The following is a 20,079-nucleotide window of genomic DNA, read 5'->3' as shown; positions in this document are numbered from 1 at the left end:
GACTTCCAGCCTCCAGAACTGTGAGAAAATAGAGTTCTGCCATTTAAGCCACCCATTCTGTGGTGCTTTATTTTGGGCTAGCAATTTACTCAATTAAAGGTGAGATTGTTTGTTATTGGTTATTAGTGATGCATTAGTTATAAGTAAATTAGTTATTTGTAGTGAGAAGGTTAAAGGTATCACGATGTAAATTGCTGGTTGAGGCAGAGTGAAGGTTAAGTCATAGGATCAAGAACTGATAAAATCCTTTAGAGGTCTTCTAATAATATGGTCTATGAAATCACCAGGAATTATGATCAAGGTGGGATTAAGGATACTGGCAGTGAGTCAGGAACTAAACCAAGGTCAGACAGGAGGGTAGACCTGGAGATAGAGGACAAAAACAGGAAGGCATAGTGAGACTATAGTTTGATTATATGAAATTTGACACTGTAACTTTATAATGGAGGGGAGAAAATGGGCTGGAAGAGACAATTATGAGTGAGGAGACCCTGGATAGAGGGGGAAAACAACTATTATTAGAAAGGCCACAGCCGGGAGCTGGTGGCTCATGCCTGTAATCCTAGTGACTCAGGAGGCAGAGATCAGGAGGATCACGATTCTAAGTCAGCCAGCACAAATAGTTCTGTGAGACCCTATCTTGAAAAACCCTTCACAAAAAGGGACTGGTGGAGTGGCTCGAGCTGAAGGCCCTGAGTTCAAGTCCCATTATTGCTAAAAAAAAGGAAAAAGAAAAAGAAAGGCCAGAGAAGAAAGCAGCCTTTGTATTTACTAACATAACAAAGGTTTATTGAGCATCTCATAGGCACTCAGTACTATTCTGGACACTTTGAAATAGATCCATGGAAAATGAACAGATCAAAACTCCTGCTCTTCAGGGGAACATCACTTACAAAAAATAAACATAAATATTTATTATATGGGATCCTAGCAGCACTAGGAGGGGGTAAGAAAAAATTACATATAAAAAATTCATTTTTTAAGATTGAAACTGTAAGCAATAACTAAAGTCAGTATGCCAACAGATGAAGACTCTTGGGAAAAGGATTTTAGGTGGGTCATAAGCAGCTGGGAGATACTACTCAGAGCTGGGTAAAGGGAGACTTGACCTCTGAAGGAGAGAGTAGGTCCCTATGCAGGGAGAGTGGAATGAAGGCCATTTGGATGGTCCAGCCCTTCTCTGGAGATGAACCCAGCAAGTCTGGCCTTCAGACCCCAGGAAAGACCTTCTCTAAAGCTGATATGCTGTGCCTCTCATTCTGCCACCTCTCTCTTCTTTGTTTTCTCCCTTTCTCTGCTCTTTTTCCTCTGCTTGTTTCTTGATTTCTATACCAGGATGTCCTCCTCAGCCAGGTTCTCTTTTCTCTATACAGGTGTGAGTACCTGGCTTCACTCTGTTGTGTTGACACCAGAACTTACACTTTCATCTCTTCCTGAAAAAAGATCAGTGTTGACCTGGCTCTTTTAGGCATTTCGGATGAAATGTGTCCAAAGGTGAAATCATTACTTTTCCTCAAAACCAGTTTCTTCTTCATCATTAAAATAAATATCAATACTTTACCATTGAATTGACTAAGACCTAGATACACCCGGACATAATTTTCTTAAAAAACTATGTGCTTACATTGACTTTCAGGAAGTTTCTCTAGAACCTGCTCAGGGACAGTCTGAAATGTGCAGAAGCCAGCTTATACACACGATGATATTTTGTTGTCACAAGCTCAAACTTCCCAGGAAGGAACAGAATAACTCCTCCAGCAGAGACATGTGACCCATGAACATACAGAATCAGCATTTGCACCCCTGCACTAGAAAACTTCAATCTGTCCTTCCATCCAGTCAACAAGGAGCTTCTCTTCTCTCCCTTCCTGCTAAGGACCTGCTACCAACCCCTAGGGAGACAGATGGAGTCTTATTTCCTATCTCTGTGACCCCCGGGCCCTTCTCATAAGCCTTTTTTTTCTGCAAGCCTGTGCCATAATCCTGGCTTCTTGTGTGATGGAGCCCTTGTTTGGTGAAGTCAGCTGTCCAACACCCACGCTAGAAGCCATGCTGCCTTTTGAATTCCTGTTTTCTCACTGATACTCACATTTCAGCCTCACCCTGGCCTTCATTAGATTCCTCTTCGGTCTTACTGAGATACTTTAGACAAAACTCTGATCACCTTTAATACACAACTTTTAAAAAAGCAGGTGGTGTTATTAAAAAATGTTGTTATAATTTCTTTGTTGAATTGGCCACCAAAGAACAATACTACAGTTTCTCAAACACTAAATAATCCAATGCAACATATAAAATATTTTAATATAGAACTAGTAGAGAATATGTTAGTTTTCCTGGAAAATTCTTTGTTTGATAAATAAAAGGACAAAGGATGACATAATAATTTTGAGATCCTATATCTATCATTTAATACTTTGTTTATATGAAGTCACTTCTTTAGGAATTTATCTTTCCATGAGACCAGTTCAAGATTTAGAGTTCAGGGAAGTATTTTGAGATAGTTTTACTGACTATTTAGAAATGCATCTGTCTAAAACTACTGTTTTAAACTAATGCTTTAGGAAGAGTAAATGAGAGTAGCACTCCGGTAGATAGGCATCCAAGTGGAGCTGTGCAAACATTTATTTCCCTAAGGTTGGCACTATGAACACTTAACTTTCCTCAAAACACTGAGGTTTGACATCAGGAGAAGCTACTGGAAAGATTAAAAGGTTTCGGAATATGGCTTTAGATTTTGCTTCTCAATTATCTTGAAACAACATCCAACATACAGGAAATGTTCTGGCAAACATTTTGAGTTAAAAGCACCCAACTTGAGGCTAGAAACTGGTTCTGGAATTTCTCTTCCAAGAAAAGAGTTTACTTACTTGAGTCCAAACCTAAAACCCAGTTCAAAAAAGAAAGCATTTAAATAAACTCCAAGAGTCAATTGTCAGTGACATTGATTGCTGATTTTTACTGCTACATTTATAAAAGGGTGTCCCAAAATATAGATTTTGGGATAAAAACCTGACAAGGTATACTTCTGTTATATAGCAAAAAAAAAAAAATTTTTAATGCATGAGAATATAGTCCTCAGTGCAACTAGTATTGTCATTGTCAGCTGAGCAATCAGAAGGAAAGGGGGCTCCTAATTTTTCACTGGTCTTTTTGGCAATCAAAGTATTTTATAATTTCTCTATTGCTGTCAACATTTCAATTATGGATGCAACATATATTCTCACATGGTTTTGAACTTTACCTAAATGGCTTCAAAATATTTTAAAAATAAAGCTAATTACTTATTAAAAAAGAAAAACTGGGAGGAGGAACTGGCATCCAGTATGAATGGTATTTTGAGGAATTTTGGCAGAATGGGGGAATAGAAAACATGTGGTCCAAAGTTGGTGGAGAAAGTGGGATCCAAGTAAGGCTCCCTCCTTTTTATGATGAAAGTACTGCATGCTTATATGCTTCTGGAAATTATCCAGTAGAGAGACATTTGTAGAAACAGGAGACAGAGGGAAGAATTACTGGTGGATGAGATTTAGTGCACAGGAGGCAGATCAGATTCAGATGCAGCCACAGATGGTCTCCTAAAGGCAGTGTCTGTGGTACAGATAGTGGTAATTTGGAAATACAAAAAGGGAATCTGGAGACTCTTTTCTGAGATCTTCAGTTTTCTCAGCTACAGAAGAAAATTCTAGGCTGAGACTGATGCTGGAGGAAGAAGCCTTAGTCGTTTGAAGAGAAATGGGAGGTGTCCCAGAGGGAGGGAGTGGGAACAGATGGAAAGAATGTAACCACCAGATAGTTCCTGAGCTGACTTGAGGACCCGTCCTATTGCTCTGGGGAAGGGACAACGTAGGTGAGGGGTGAATTAGTGATTTTCCAAGTGAGAGAAGAGCACGTGAGTGGAGAATAATTGGGAACAATCATAATGAGGATGGAAGTAAGGAGCAAAGAAGAAACAAAGATGAAAATGAGCATGAGAAGGGTAGAATCCTAGGTGGTGCCTTTCAGGTTTACAGGAGTACTGAAGAGAATGGAAGGGATGAGCGGGAAGGAAAGAGGATGAGAGAATTTAAATTATCACAGGGTTCTATAGCAATGGCAAACTTGGAGGCAGGTGGTAACAAAATCTTTAGAGGAGAGGGCTTTTAGTAACTGAAGAAATAGAAGAAGAATCTATATGAAGTTTTGTTTTGTTTTATTTTTTGTGGTACTGCAGTTTGAACTCAGGCCTTCATGCTTGCAAAACAGGTGCTCTACTGCTTGAGCCACACCTCCAGTCCATTTTGCGCTAATGGTCTTGCAAACTATTTGCTCCAGCTGATCTTGAACCTCAGTCCTCCCATTCTCAGCCTCCCAAGTTGCTAGGATTTCAGGTGTGAGTCATCAATGCCTGGCTTCTATGTGAAAATTAATAGAAAGAATTGAGACAGGATGAGTGAACCAGGAGCAAACATTTGAAATACTGGTCTTTGGATGGGGTTCCACAGATGATACACCCGTGAAGAATGACATTAGAAGATGAAAAGTTGTTCAGAGAAGGGAGTAAGGATGGTCTGAAACCCACAGGGAGAAGCAAGTTGAATACCTTCCCAACTCCAGGCTTGCTGGTAAGAAGGCTGTAAGGGAAAATCAGCAACTCCAGCTCCATGATCCCAGGGAAGTTTGTTTCCCAGGGGAGAGCATTCAGAGTAAAAGTATAACCACTCTTTTTTTTTCTTTTTCTTTTTTTGTGGTCCTGGGGCTTGAACTCAGAGCCGACACCTTGAGTCACTCCACCAGACCTTTTTTTTGTGTGTGATAGGTATTTTCAAGATAGGGTCTTGGGAACTATTTGCTGGGTGTGGCTTTGAACTGGGATCCTCCTGATCTCTGCCTTCTGAGTAGCTAGGATTACAGGCATGAGCTACTGGCACCTGGCTTTTTTCAATAAAACGTTAACTCTTGAAATCTGGGTCTGGGTTTTAACTATTTTCTCCTCCCATTGCATCTGGCACAATGATTGCACTTGGTAGTACATATTTGTTGATTGGATTTCATTTCTTACATTATCAGCATACTTACTTCACTGTTTCAGCAATGCTTGATTATATTGGAATCAAACACAAAAATGTGAAGGTAGAAAATAGTTTGGCATTTTATTTCACTCTCTTAGAAACATGTAGCAAATACTGAAAATTGCAAACAAATGCAAAATCTGGTGTTAGAGAATTCATGATTAACTCTGTCAATCATAAAATGACAAAGTAAAACTATTTTCTGAAGTAGAATGCTTCATTAGTCAACTTTCCATTACTGTAACAAACACCTGAGATACTCAACTTATAAAGAGAAAAAGTTTATTGTGGATTACATTTTTTTGGGAGACTTTCATCTGTTGGCCTCTTTGCCAGCACATCATGGCAGAAGTGTATGGTGGTGCAAAACTGCCCGTGGTCTTTCTCCTTAAACATTTTAAGTGAATTGAAAAATCTGTGCTTTGTGATATGTCCGGAGGGACTATTTGGACTATGTATAATTTTATTTTTTTCTTTAATTTTTTTGCAATAATCATCAATATGTTTTTTTATTGTCATGCTGAGTGGGGGTACACTGTAGCATTTACAAAGGTTCTTACAATGTATCAAATATATCATACTTGAATTCATCCCCTGCACTGCTCTCTTTCATCCCCCTTCCCCTGATTCCTGGACCAGTTTCAACAGGTATCATTTTTGCATTTATATACATTATAATTTGTATACATATTTGCACTGTATGCATTTGCCTTCCCCTAATATCCTAGGAAAATTGGATTGGGTTTATAACTACTTAAATTCTTTAGATGATATCTTAGTCCATTTGGCTGCTATTACAAAATACCATAAACTGGGTGGCTTATAAATAACAAAAATTTATTTTTCACAAGCCTGAAATCTGGTAAATCCAAGATGAAGGCACCAGCAGACTCAGGGAGTGATAAGCCCCTGTTTCCTTGCTATAGATAGCACCTTCTCTTTGTGTACTCAAATGCTGAAAGGGGCCAACAAGCCCCCTCGAACCTGTATATTGGTCCCCAATGTCCCCTTGTAATCATCTCTCAAATGTTCCCATCTCTTAACGCGTTCACCTTGGCCACTAGGATTTTAACATAAGCGTTTTGAGGAGATGCAAACATTCAGACTATAGGGATGATCTCTTTAGTAGTTGTCCTTACTGAATGGTAGGTTGAAAGGTTCACAAACACAGAGACAAAATTGAAAAAGCATTCGTGTATCAGTTTGGGAAAGTATGAGAAAAGCAATATAACAATGTTTATATTGAGTTTTCATTTTTTGCCTTCAATTTTTCTTACACATAAAAGGATTAAAATCAAAAATAGTATGCCAAAATCATTATCCAAGTATGAATGAAAAGACATTTGAGCAACCTCAAAACCCTCATTCTATTTCTTTACCAAGCTAGTTTTTCTCCTTTCATTAGAATTATTTAACAATTGTTATACAAAATTTTTATACTATATTATTGTTGTACTGGAAGTACATTGTGAAAGTTACAAAATTTCTTACACTATATTATAGCTGAAGTCACCCCTTCCATCTTTCTCCTTTATACCCCCTCCTCCCATTCCTAGAAGTTTCAACAGGTTTCAGTTTTCCATTTACACACACATGTACAGAATATTTCCACCATATTCACTCTCCTTAAATCTTCCCCCTCCTACTGGTACCCACTCACTAAATAGGATCTGTTTTGCCTTCCTGTTCTCTATTTTTCCATAAAAATGATATTTTATTTGTATACAGGGTGACATCTCCATGTATCTATGTATTATAACCCAAATTGGTTCATCTTCTCTATTTTTCTCCTTTCTACCTTAGTCCCTTTCTTGTGATTTCAACAGGTTTAAAAATTCTATATTCATTCTTGTATAAGGAAGTACATCAACCGTATTCACCTTCTTAATTTCTTTCTTTTACCATCCCTCTCTTGTGTGTGACCTCCCCTCAATGTAACCTGTTTTTCATAATATTGCTGCATTTGTATTGGGTCTATCTTCCACAGATGAGAGAAAACATGTGGCCTTTGGTTTTTTGAGACTGGTTAACCACTTACAATGCTGTTCTCCAGTTCCATCCATCTACCTGCATATGGCTGAATAAAATTCCACTGTATATAAATACCACATTTTCTTAATTAATTCATCTGTAGTGGGGCATCTTGGCTGTTTCCATAGGTGGGCTATTGTGAATAATGCTGCTATAAACATGGGTGTGCAGGTGCCTTTGTTGTAACCTGATTCACATTCCTTTTGGGTATATCCCTAGGAGTGGAATTCTTGAATCATATGGAAGTTCCATTTTTAGTTTCCTGAGGAGCCTCCATACTGTTTTCCATAGCAGTTGTATTAATTTACATTTCCACCAACAGTGTATGAGGATTCATTTTTCTTACAGCCTCACCAACATTTGTTGTTGTTTGTGTTCTTGATGATAGCCATTTTAACAAGAGTGAGGTGGAATTTTAATGTGGTTTTGATTTGCATTTCCTTTATGGCCAGTGATGTTGAGCATTTCTTCATCTGTTTTTTGGCCATTAGAATTTCTTCCTTTGAAAAAGCTCTGTCTAGTTCATTTGGCCATTTCTTCATTTGGCCATTGATTTTTTGGAACTTTAGTCTTTTGAGATCCTTGTATATTCTGGTTATTAATTCCTTGTCAGATGTATAGCTGGCTTTGTTTTATACAACACAACTAATTGAGAAATGGAATTTTTGTTAACTTTTAAATATCTATAAAACAACTTATCTCACAATAGTTTTTGTCTTCTTAAAAAATAATAATAAATGACAAAATATGTTTTCAGAGTTGAAGCTACATCCTGCAGGACAGTATGTTGCAAAATAAAATATTCAGTTTATGAGGGTCACTGTTGAGATGGACCTAATTCTCTCACTAATTGTTTCAGAGATAATTATTTCTCAATGTTAAGGTGAATTGTTACCCTAATGAAGAACCTAGTGAAGAAACTGGGTCTGGAAGCTGCTGTATTTGCTACAACCCCGGCTAGGAATTGGCCACATGATTCAGTCTTGTTTTATAGTCTTAAAGATGTGCACTTTTATTGAGTGATCTCAAGTCAGTGCACACATCAGCTCCAGCTGCCTCCACACCCCACCCTGCTCCTAGGAAAACCAGAAGCAGTCACACATCTCAAGTTGGGGTTCAAAAAGTGGAGGACAAGATGGATGGCTGACCATTCAAAATAAAACAAAGTAAAAAGTACTAAAGCAAAGATTTAAAATTTTTTATTACATTATTTAGACAAAAGTAGGGCTGTCCCTTCCTTTACCTGGGCCATAGTCCTTACAGGAACAGGATGGCTTTGGCAAGGGGAGGGACTTTCAGAGGGAAGCCCTTAATTGTACAGCCACTGAAAGGGAGGTGGCAGCATGAAGGAAGAGCATCTCTGCTTGTGTCCCCTTCAGGCTGACAGTCTGTGCAGAAAACGAGATTACCTGAATATAAACAGCATCCGATTCGTGTCTTGGCATGAGGTCCACATATAAGACTAAAGGATATTTCTTTCAGATTACTTGATTCTGAAAAAAGTTTACATTTATTAAAAGACTTGACTTTCATTCACCATCACTTTCTCTCCTTTTTTTGCAGTATTGGGGTTTGAACTCAGGATCTCACACTTGCTAGGCAAGTAGTCTATCAGTTGAGCCACAACACCAGCCTTTTTCTATCTTAGTTATTTTTCAGATAGGGTCTTGTGGTTTTGCCCTATTCATACCTCAGGCCTTGATCCACCTACATATGGCTCCCACATAGCTGCAATTACAGGTGTGTACCAGCATACCTAGCTTAGGTAGGGTGTTGCTAACTTCTTGCCAAGACTGGTCTCAAGCCATGATCCTTCTGCTCTCCATCTCCTGAGTAATTGGGATTACAGGCATGAGCCACTGTACCAAGTTCACTTTCTCTCATATTTAAATTAAATATCTTCTGGAAGCATGGAAGGTGGGGGGAAGAGGGAGGAGGCAGGGGGCAGCAAGGAGAAATGACCCAAACAATGTATGCATGTATGAATAAATGAATAAAGAAAAAATAAAATAAAGGAAATATCATTTGCTATAATCAAACTGAACATATTTTACATTATTATTTTATTGCATGAAGATTAGCATCCCTCCACTCCTAAATCACCAAGTCAGTTCTAGGCTACTATGGATGAATATTTCTAAAAGACATACTCTATAAGAAGCTATTTTAGCCAGGCACAATGGCTCATTTCTATAGTACCAGCTATTTGCAGGGGCAGCAATCAGGAGAACTGTAGTTCATGGCTAGTCCAAGAAAAAAGTTAAGAGATTTGTGCCAACAAATAAGCTGGATGTGTTATCTTACACCTGTAATTCCACCTACCTGGGAGACATAAGTAAGAGGGTCACAGTCTAAGGCCATCCCCAGACAAAAAGCATGATACCCTATCTGAAAAATAACCCAGTTTTGCAAAGAGAAAAAGAATAGAGTTGAATGTAGAGAAATACATCAGAAAAAGGTGTCTCTTTATTCACAAATAACCAAATATATATTTTTATTAACCATTTAACCCTCTAACTCACCACATAGATCAATATTTAAATCCCAAGTTGCAAGTAGATTAGTAATTATATTACTTTGACTTCTACATGCAAGCACAATTACCTGACTAGAATTTCAGTTGAAATCATTTTGACAAAACCCATTTTGATGCTATGGTATCAGATTTTATCCTTTCCTCATCCTTTATTGCAAAGTACTGTGGCCTGATCACATTATCCCTCAAAATTCTAAGTCCTGACTCCCAATATTCAGAATGTGTCTGTATTTGGTGGTGGCCTTTCCAAATGTAGTTAATAAAGTTAGCAAGATAGCATATTGGAGCAAATAGGATTGGTTTCCTTACCAAAAAAAAAGAAACTTGGAGACATGTGCACACAAGGGGAACATCAGTGAGGATGAAGGCATGAAATGCCAGGGGTTGCCAGAAAATGCCAGAAGTAAAAGAAGTGTGGAGCCAACTCTCCTTCAGGAGGACCAACCCTTAATGTCTCCATCTCACTTCCAGCCTGCAGAACTGCAAGACAGTAATTTCTCTTTGCTTACACCTCCTAGTTTGGGGTTCTTTGTCATAGCACCTCTAGCTTACTAATACATAATGAAGAGAGGTCAAGGTCTCTCTGTGGTTCTAGTGCCTAGTACATTTTAACATTAGGGTATTGCACTGGAACAGACAAGTACATTTTAAACTTGGCTCTGACATATTTTAAACTCATCTGTTTTGTATTGATACCTTATCTAGCATCATCAGTTTGGACTGCAAAATGCCAGATCATTTCACAGCAATAAGAGAATTTAGTCTTAAAATAGACTTTTTGATTATTAAAGTCCAGAAGGTAGTCAGAAAATTTCCTATGATTTTCAACCCCATTACAAAAATTTTAAATGGATGTTTTTTCTATGATGCTATTTTATGAAAGGGAGGTAAGGGAATTTGATTTGTAAGAAAGGGTTTCTAAAACAGGTGTTTGTTTTTTAATTTGCTCTTAATGTTATATGTGTGTGTGTTTCTTCCTTTCAGAATCTTTTTTTTGTCCTTGTCATTTGTGTTGCTTTTAGACTTTAGATTAGAAAGATACTGTAGGTGTTCTAGAATGGCTGGAAGGATTGTTTATAATTGGACACATAACAGGTCATTCTCCTATTATTTAAACTGTGATCATTTTCATCTATAATGCTCATGTGAAAATGATACATTTTGGACAAATGATTTACACAGTAAATAGCTCCCAGAATTTTCCAGAAGCCTCAGCTTCTGCAAGAAATGATAGGGATAATTTGCAATGTCTGCCTAGAAACAGAAAGAAACACATTAAAAGCAAGAAGAGAAAGAAATGGAGAAACGATTTCACTTACATGCTTTGAAATCTCCATAACTTGAAGCTGAAATTTATTGAGATAGGAACTTATATTTTAGTGAAACTATGGAGCTTCCTGTGCCCATCATTTCTTTGAGATAACAAAGGAAAACGACAATACAAGTGACATTTCTAAATAATCCCTAAACTTTTTGGCATATATTTAACTTTCCTCACTGTCACACACTGGTTAATTTTTCTAGCTTTCCTCCCCAGTTTACTTTCCAGAGACTTTTCACAAACAGTATAAGAAACAAATCATAATACATCTCTTAGGACACTTGTACCTGAATGCATTGACTCCAAAGGCAATGTGTAGTTAAATGTTTTATCCTTGTGATTCTCACTTAATAATGAGATATTGATTTAAGTTAATTCCTGTTAGTCTACTAAAAACTTTAGAGTGCATAATATTACTGATTTAACTTGGATTTAAGTAGTAACATTTTATTTTAAAAGCCTCTCACATTTGTTTTACTAGAATAATTTTTCAATGGGAATAAATAAAAATCATTCTCAGATTAACTAATAATTAAACCATGAACATATTTTAAGGTCAATAAATAAGGTAAAAGAAAAAATTTGGGTTTTGTTTCCTTTCTTTTTAAGCAGTGGTAGAGTCTGAATCCATGAAAGAAACAAATGATTTTTGAACCATCAACTAATATTGGCTTGGTAATTTGTGATCATAAGTGACTTCATAGAACCATGGCATGCTTACATTTTATATTTTAATTCCATCAACAACTGCAAAGTTGCCAGGTCATGGCCATGTTTTTAAACATGCTGAGGAGCTGCACTTCTCCAGGACTGTGTCAGTCATAGATGTTCCATTGTGCTTTCTTTATGGTACATGCCACTTTAGGTCAGTTGCATCTTTGGTCTTACAATCAATGCTGTTCACATGAAGATGTGTCTTTGCATGTCTCACTAAAGTCAGTTCGTGAACATCTAGGTGCTAGGCCACAGTAAGCACTTACAGAATAGAATGAAAGATGCAAAGAATTCTGAACAAATCCTTAAGAGATCAGCATGTGCATTTTGGTTCTCCCCTCGGTGAATTGTGTATCCTTATTTCACTCACATCTCTTCAGCTGCATATCTGGAAAAATAGAAGATTGGACTCCATGGTTTTAAGATACCTTCAAGTCTTAAATTTGCCCTCATCAACACTGTTTACATTCTTCTGGAAACCTTTATGGAAAGACTCTTTCTCTCTTGCTAGCTTCCCCATTGCTTTGAATATTCATGTACTTAAACAGAGGAATGGATTCTGTGTGTACATATTTTTTCATCATTTGCAATTATTTGTGTTTGGTCTCTCCTATGGAGAGCTGGTAACAAAATTATAAGCTTTTATTGTTATAGAATTATAAGCTTTTATTGTTAGCCTAGCATTTGTACGACCTATTGTGTAAGTGTCAGTTCCCTTGAAAAACTAATTTGTTAGTTGTTTTTTTTTAAACTAATGGAAGGCTTCATTAAGTTGCTTCTTGGAGAATTTAGTACTTCAAATGATCATGGACTTCATTTTAGAAAGGAAAGTCAGATTGACAGGGAGAGTGACATGGTCCATTGGCCATGCCCTCAGGGCTGGCAGTCTAAGCTTTCTAGCTGGCATTTGATAAGCAGGGCAGTAGCTCTCAGCAGCCCAGCATACTGGAAGCTAGAGGCACAGCCATCTGGTTTTTCTTTTCACTGATGGAAAAATAAACAACATATTATAGCAGAGTGAAAGCAAAAACTGTTTTTGCAGTTATAAAACCGTGAGTGAGGACTATTGGAAAAATTAGCTTGCTGTTTAAAAATATGACCATGTTGAGTTACACAAAGAGTTATATACACAATTCACCCATCTTCTGCAAGAACTCTAAACATCACTTGTTTTGTAGAGATAAGTGGGTCTAATTCTGTTGTTTCTCTACCCAGACCACCTAGGGAGAAGGCAAGAACATTATCTTTGATTGCCCTTGAGAGAGATACCTGAGAGGAAGAAAGAAAAAGAGAGAGTGAGAGAGAGAGAGAGAGAAGAAGGGAGAAATTTATGACTACTTAAGAATATATGATAAAAATTATGCAAGGAAGACATAACTGGAAGTCTTACTAATAATTATGCATTATATATATATATATATATATATATATATATATATATATATATATATACCTCAACCTAGAAAACAGAATATGATACTTATGGGTAACTGCTCGTCTCTGGAAATCTGCTCTATCCTTGTGTGTAAATGACTTATAACATATCCAGCTACCTTTTTTCAGAAGGATTATATTCACAATTGTACCCCTTTTATAAATGCACAGATAGCTCAGATTCAGCAATTCTGATCCTGCTCCAAATAAAGATTTGTTATTATTTCAGCAAGCAAAGTGAATACCCAGAATGAATTTCTGGTGATCTGCATGGTTTACTTTAGAACTACATTTAATTTCCCACCCCCCAAAAAGAACATTTTGATGACACTATATTGTTGTCAACCAACCTTTTAGAAGTGAGGAAAGATTCCCTTCATCTCAGCCCAAACTCATGGAGACTTGAAAAGGCTGAAGTATTAGCTTAATGCAATCTTAAAGACAGGAATCTGATGTGATTTGGGGCTACTTGGTTACAAAGACTTAGGTGTCACTGCTTGTGTTGAAAGAGAATGATGCCATTATCTTTACAGAAACTTATCAAGGCAAAGAAAAGAATGAGCAGCAACTTGTTTGTCTCTTTTAAAAAGAACATGAAAAACAATAAGCAAACAAACCTGGCACCACAAACAACTTTCAATATACCCTCTGACATCTGTCCCAGGACATTTTCACTGTGGCTGAGGAGTTATTCCCTCACTGTCATTTCTAGGTTGCATTTGCAAGTGAGCATCATCTTCTCTTGTCAGTTTATTCAGAGAACTACAGCTAGTTCCATCCTTACCATGGTGGCGCATAAGGTGATCATTTAAAAGGTGACCCCCAGGGGATTACAAGATGGTGGTTAGAGGGAGGAAGCAGAAAGCGAGCCTCCTATAGTGAAATCTTGGAGAGACGTTGGAGACACACTTTGCAGGCAAAATCACTGAGAAGAGGCAAAACTTTGACCCCTCCACACCTCCAGCTGGCGCAGAGAATCTCCACTTCACATTAAACGGAAAACAAGGAGGGCCCCAGGGCCACCAGTCACCTGTGCCCAGATGGCTTGGGAAGATGCGGACAAAGTGAGCTTCACCGTATTGCAGTACTCCCACAGACAACCCTTGGCCAGAGCAGCATAGCCCCCTGGACAGACTGACCTCCACCTGGGGAAAAAAGAGAAACTGACTAATAAGCAATAAGAACAATAAAGACATGCGGGAAAGAGGGTGGGGAGAAGATTGGGGGAAGGGAATCCTTCCCAGAACTGTAAATAAACAAGTCTGGCAGGCAGGAGAGGCTCCGGCGGGAGTGGGGGTGCATACCCAGCAACCAGGAGCGGGAAAGCTTGTGAGAGTGGCGGAGGAAGGAAAACTCCACAGGAGAGGAGGGAAGACCCACTTTCCACATGAGCTGTAAACAAACATGGCGACTGGCAGGAGCAGCAGCACCGCCCAGTAATCAGGAGCAGGAAAGCTTGTAAAAGTGGCAGTGGGAGGAAAACTGCACAGGAGAAGGGGGAAGACCCACTTCCCACATGAACTGTAAATAAACACGCAGGCCTGAGAAAGTGGGTGCTTGGAGAGGGGAAGGCTTGTAGCAGAGGCTCACACACAGGAGAACTCTGAGCAAACAAAGCCTGCAGGGCCAGGTGAGTACTAGCCTCACCCCAGAGATCTGCATAAATAATGCCTCCAGCAACAGCAGGCTGACAGCAGTGGGCAGGTAAGCCACAGCTGCAGATACCATTCTCAGAACTGTCTCCAGACTTTTATTTTTTTCTCTTTTTCTTCCTACCTTTGAAGAGAGAACAACCGAATTACACCTGCATGCTGAAAAACTTACTGAAACTGTATTGCATTTGAACATGGGAACTTGGGTGGGGTTTTTTTTTTGTGTGTCTGTATGTGTAGTTTTGTTCTACTTTATGTATCCCCTTTGATGAGACAACTACAGAACAACATCTGAGGCACCATCTCCAGGATTGGAGACTAAGACGGACACCCAGACCAGATCAAAATAGAACTACCCCATGACATATCATCATTAAAACAACAAGTTCAGAAACTAGGGAAAGAATATTAAAGGCTGTAAGAAAGAAAAAACAAGTAACATACAAAGGTAAACCCATCAAAATCACAGCAGACTTCTCAACAGAAACATTAAAAGCAAGAAGATCGTGGGGTGAGATCTTCCGGGCACTGAATGAAAATAACTTCAACCCCAGCATACACTACCCAGCAAAACTATCATTCAAAATAGATGGAGCAATAAAAGTCTTCCATGATAAGCAGAAACTAAAACAATATGTGACCACAAAGCCACCACTACAAAAGATTCTGCAAGGGATTCTGCACACAGAAAGTGAAACCCAACTTAACCATGAAAAGACAGGCAGCACCAAACCACAAGAAAAGAAAAAGCAAGACAGTAGAGAGTAACCTCAACTTAGGTACACACAATCAAACCTTCAAACAACTAAGACAACTAAATGACAGGAATCACCACATACCTATCAGTACTAACACTTAATGTTAAAGGAATTAATTCACCCATCAAAAGGCACCACTTGACAAAATGGACTAAAAGGGAAGATCCAACAATTTCTTGCTTGCAGGAGACCCATGTCACCGACAGAAATGAGCATAGGCTGGAAGAAGATTTACCAAGCCAATGGCCCCTGAAAACAGGCAGGAGTAGCAATACTTACCTCTGACAAAGTAGACTTCAAACCTACATTGATCAAATGAGATAAAGAAGGACATTCCATACTAATAAAAGGGGAAATAGATCAAAAGGAAATAATAATCATCAACCTGTATGCACCCAATGTCAACGCACCCAATTTCATCAAACATACCCTGAAAGACCTAAAAGCATATATTAATGCCAACACAATGGTTGTGGAAGACTTTAAGGCCCCATTATCATCAATAGATAGGTCATCCAAACAAAAAAATCAATAAAGAAATCCAAGATCTAAAATATACAATAGATCAAATGGACCTGTTTGATGTCTACAGAACATTTCATCCAACTTCTACACAATATACATTCTTCTCAGTAGCCCATGGAAACTTCTCTAAAATAGATCATATCCTAGGGCACAAAGCAAGCCTCAGCAAATATAAGAAAATAGAAATTATACTGTGCATACTATCTGATCACAATGCAATAAAAGTAGGACTCAACAACAAAAGTAAAGACAAAAAACATGCAAACAGCTGGAAACTAAATAACTCATTACTTAATGAACAATGGATCATCGATGAAATAAAAGAGGAAATTAAAAAGTTCCTGGACGTCAATGAAAATGAACACGCAACCTACCGGAACCTATGGGAGACAGCTAAGGCAGTCCTGAGAGGAAAGTTTATAGCCATGAGTGCATATATTAAAAAGACTGAAAGATCCCAAATCAATGACCTAATGATACATCTCAATCTCCTAGAAAAACAAGAACAAGCAAATCCCAAAACAAATAGAAGGAGAGAAATAATAAAATAAGAGCTGAAATCAACAAAATACAAACCAAAAAACCCATACAAAGAATTAATGAAACAAAAAGTTGGTTCTTTGAAAAATAAACAAGATCGACAGACCCCTGGCAAACCTGACTGAAATGAGGAGAGAAAAAACACAAATTAGTAGAATCAGGAATGCAAACACCATGGAAGTCCAGGAAATCATCAGAGATTACTTTGAGAATCTATATTAAAATAATTTTGAAAATCTTGAAGAAATGGACAGATTTCTAGATACATATGGTCATCCAAAACTGAACCAAGAGGAAATTAATCACATGAATAGATCTATAACACAAAATGAAATTGAAGCAGCAGTCAAGAGTCTCCCCAAAAAGAAAAGTCCAGGACCTGATGGATTCTCTGCTGAAATCTATCAGACCTTTAAAGAAGAACTGATACCAACCCTCCTTTAACTATTCCATGAAATAGAAAGGGAAGAAAAACTTTCTAACACATTTTATGAAGCCAGTATTACACTTATCCCCAAACCAGGCAAAGACACCTCCAAAACGGAGAACTGTAGGCCAATCTCCTTAATGAACATTGACACAAAAATCCTCAACAAAATAATGGCAAACCGAATTCAACAACACATCAAAAAGATTATTCACCATGACCAAGTAGGCTTCAACCCAGAGATGCAGGGGTGGTTCAACATATGAAAATCAATAAACATAATAAACCACATTAACAGAAGCAAAGACAAAAACCACTTGATCATCTCAATAGATGCAGAAAAAGCCTTTGATAAGATCCAACACCATTTCATGATAAAAGCTCTAAGAAAACTAGGAATAGAAGGAAAGTACCTCAACATTATAAAAGCTATATATGACAAACCTACAGCTAGCATTATACTTAACAGAGAAAAACTGAAACCATTCCCTCTAAAATCAGGAACCACACAAGGATGCCCACTGTCTCCACTCCTATTCAACATAGTACTGGAATTCCTAGCCAGAGCAACTAGGGAAGAAGAAAGAATAAAAGGAATACAAGTAGGTAAAGAAACTGTCAAAATATCCCTATTTGAAGATGACATGCTCTTATACCTTAAAGACCCAAAAAACTCTACTCAGAAGCTTCTAGACATCATCAATAGCTATAGCAAGGTAGTAGGATATAAAATCAACATAGAAAAATCATTAGCATTTCTATACACTAACAATGAGCAAACTGAAAAAGAATGTATGAAAACAATTCCATTTACAATAGCCTCAAAAAAAATCAAATACCTAGGTGTAAACCTAACAAAAGATGTGAATGACCTCTAAAGGAAAACTATAAACTACTAAAGAAAGAAATTGAGGAAGACTATAGAAAATGGAGAAATCTCCCATGCTCATGGATTGGTAGAATCAACATAGTAAAAATGTCTATACTCCCAAAAGCAATCAATATGTTTAATGCAATTCCCATCAAAATTCCAATGACATTCATTAAAGAGATTGAAAAATCTACTGTGAAATTTATATGGAAACACACGAGGCCACGAATAGCCAAGGCAATACTCAGTAAAAAGAACAATGCTGGAGGTATCACGATACCCGACTTCAAACTATATTACAAAGCAATAATGATAAAAACAGCATGGTACTGGCACAGAAACAGACATGAAGACCAGTGGAACAGAATAGAGGACCCAGATATGAAGCCAGAAAACTATAACCAACTTGTCTTTGAGAAAGGAGCTAAAAATATACGATGGAGAAATAGCAGCCTCTTCAACAAAAAGTGCTGGGAATACTGGTTAGCAGTCTGCAAAAAACTGAAACTAGATCTATGTATATCACCCTATACCAATATTAACTCAAAATGGATCAAGGATTTTAATATCAGACCACAAACTCTAATGTTGGTACAGGAAAGAGTAGGAAATATTCTGGAGTTAGTAGGTATAGGTAAGAACTTTATCAATGGAACCCCAGCAGCACAACAACTAAGAGACAGCATAGATAAATGGGACTTCATAAAACTAAAAAGCTTCTGCTCATCAAAAGAAATGGTCTCTAAGCTGAAAAGAACACTCACAGAATGGGAGAAAATATTTGCCAGCTACACATCAGACAAAGGACTGATAACCAGAATATATAGGGAACTTAAAAAACCAAATTCTCCCAAAACTAATGAACCAATATAGAAATGGGCAAGTGAACTAAACAGAACTTTCTCAAAAGAAGAAATTCAAATGATCAAAAAACACATGAAAAAGTGCTCACCATCTCTAGCAATAAAGGAAATGCAAATTAAAACCACACTAAGATTCCACATTACCCCTGTTAGAATAGTCATCATTAGCAACACCACCAACAACAGGTGCTGGAGAGGATGCAGGGAAAAAGGAGCCCTCTTACACTGTTGGTGGGAGTGTAAACTAGTACAACCACTCTGGAAAAAAATTTGGAGGCTACTTAAAAAGCTAAACATTGATCTACCATTTGATCCAGCAATACCACTCTTGGGGATATACCCAAAAGACTGTGACACAGGTTACTCCAGAGGCACCTGCACACCCATATTTATTGTGGCACTATTCATAATATCCATGTTATGGAAACAGCCAGGATGCCTCACCACTGACGAATGGATTAAGAAAATGTGGTATCTATACACAATGGAATTTTATGCAGCCATAAAGAAAAACGAAATGTTATCATTCGCTGGTAAATGGATGGAATTGGAGAACATCATTCTGAGTGAGGTTAGCCTGGCCCAAAAGACCAAAAATCATATGTTCTCCCTTATATGTGGACATTAGATCATGGGCAAACACAACAAGGGGATTGGATTTTGAGCACATGATAAAAGCGAGAGCACACAAGGGAGGGGTGAGGATAGGTAAGACACCTAAAAAATTAGCTAGCATTTGTTGCCCTTAACGCAGAGAAACTAAAGCAGATACCTTAAAAGCAACTGAGGCCAATAGGAAAAGGGGACCAGGAACTAGAGAAGAGGTTAGATCAAAAAGAATTAAACTAGAAGGTAACACACATGCACAGGAAATCAATGTGAGTCAACTCCCTGTATAGCTATCCTTATCTCAACCAGCAAAAACCCTTGTTCCTTCCTATTATTGCTTATACTTATACTCACTCTCTCTACAACAAAATTAGAAATAAGGGCAAAATAGTTTCTGCTGGGTATTGAGGGGGTCGGGGGGAGGGAGGGGGCAGAGTGGGTGGTAAGGGAGGTGGTGGGGGCAAGGGGGAGAAATGAACCAAGCCTTGTATGCACATATGAATAATAAAATAATTTTAAAAATTTTTACTTAAAAAATAAATAAATATATAAAAGGTGACCCCCTACTGGTCTTAAGCATTCTTTTTGACTTTATTTCCTCCTTCAGTACCAGAAGCAATACTTTATGGATAATATGGACACATATATGACCAACATTAGATATTCTTCTATATTTTAAGTTAATTGAGTTTGGTTTTATGTCAGTCAGCTTGCCATTATTTAATAAATACTTGAGATTATCAATTT

The sequence above is a fragment of the Castor canadensis genome, chromosome 9 (genome assembly GCF_047511655.1).
Source record: "Castor canadensis chromosome 9, mCasCan1.hap1v2, whole genome shotgun sequence".
NCBI lineage: Eukaryota > Metazoa > Chordata > Mammalia > Rodentia > Castoridae > Castor > Castor canadensis.
The sequence above is the reverse complement of the archived record's forward strand: the minus strand, read 5'-3'. Positions refer to the sequence as shown.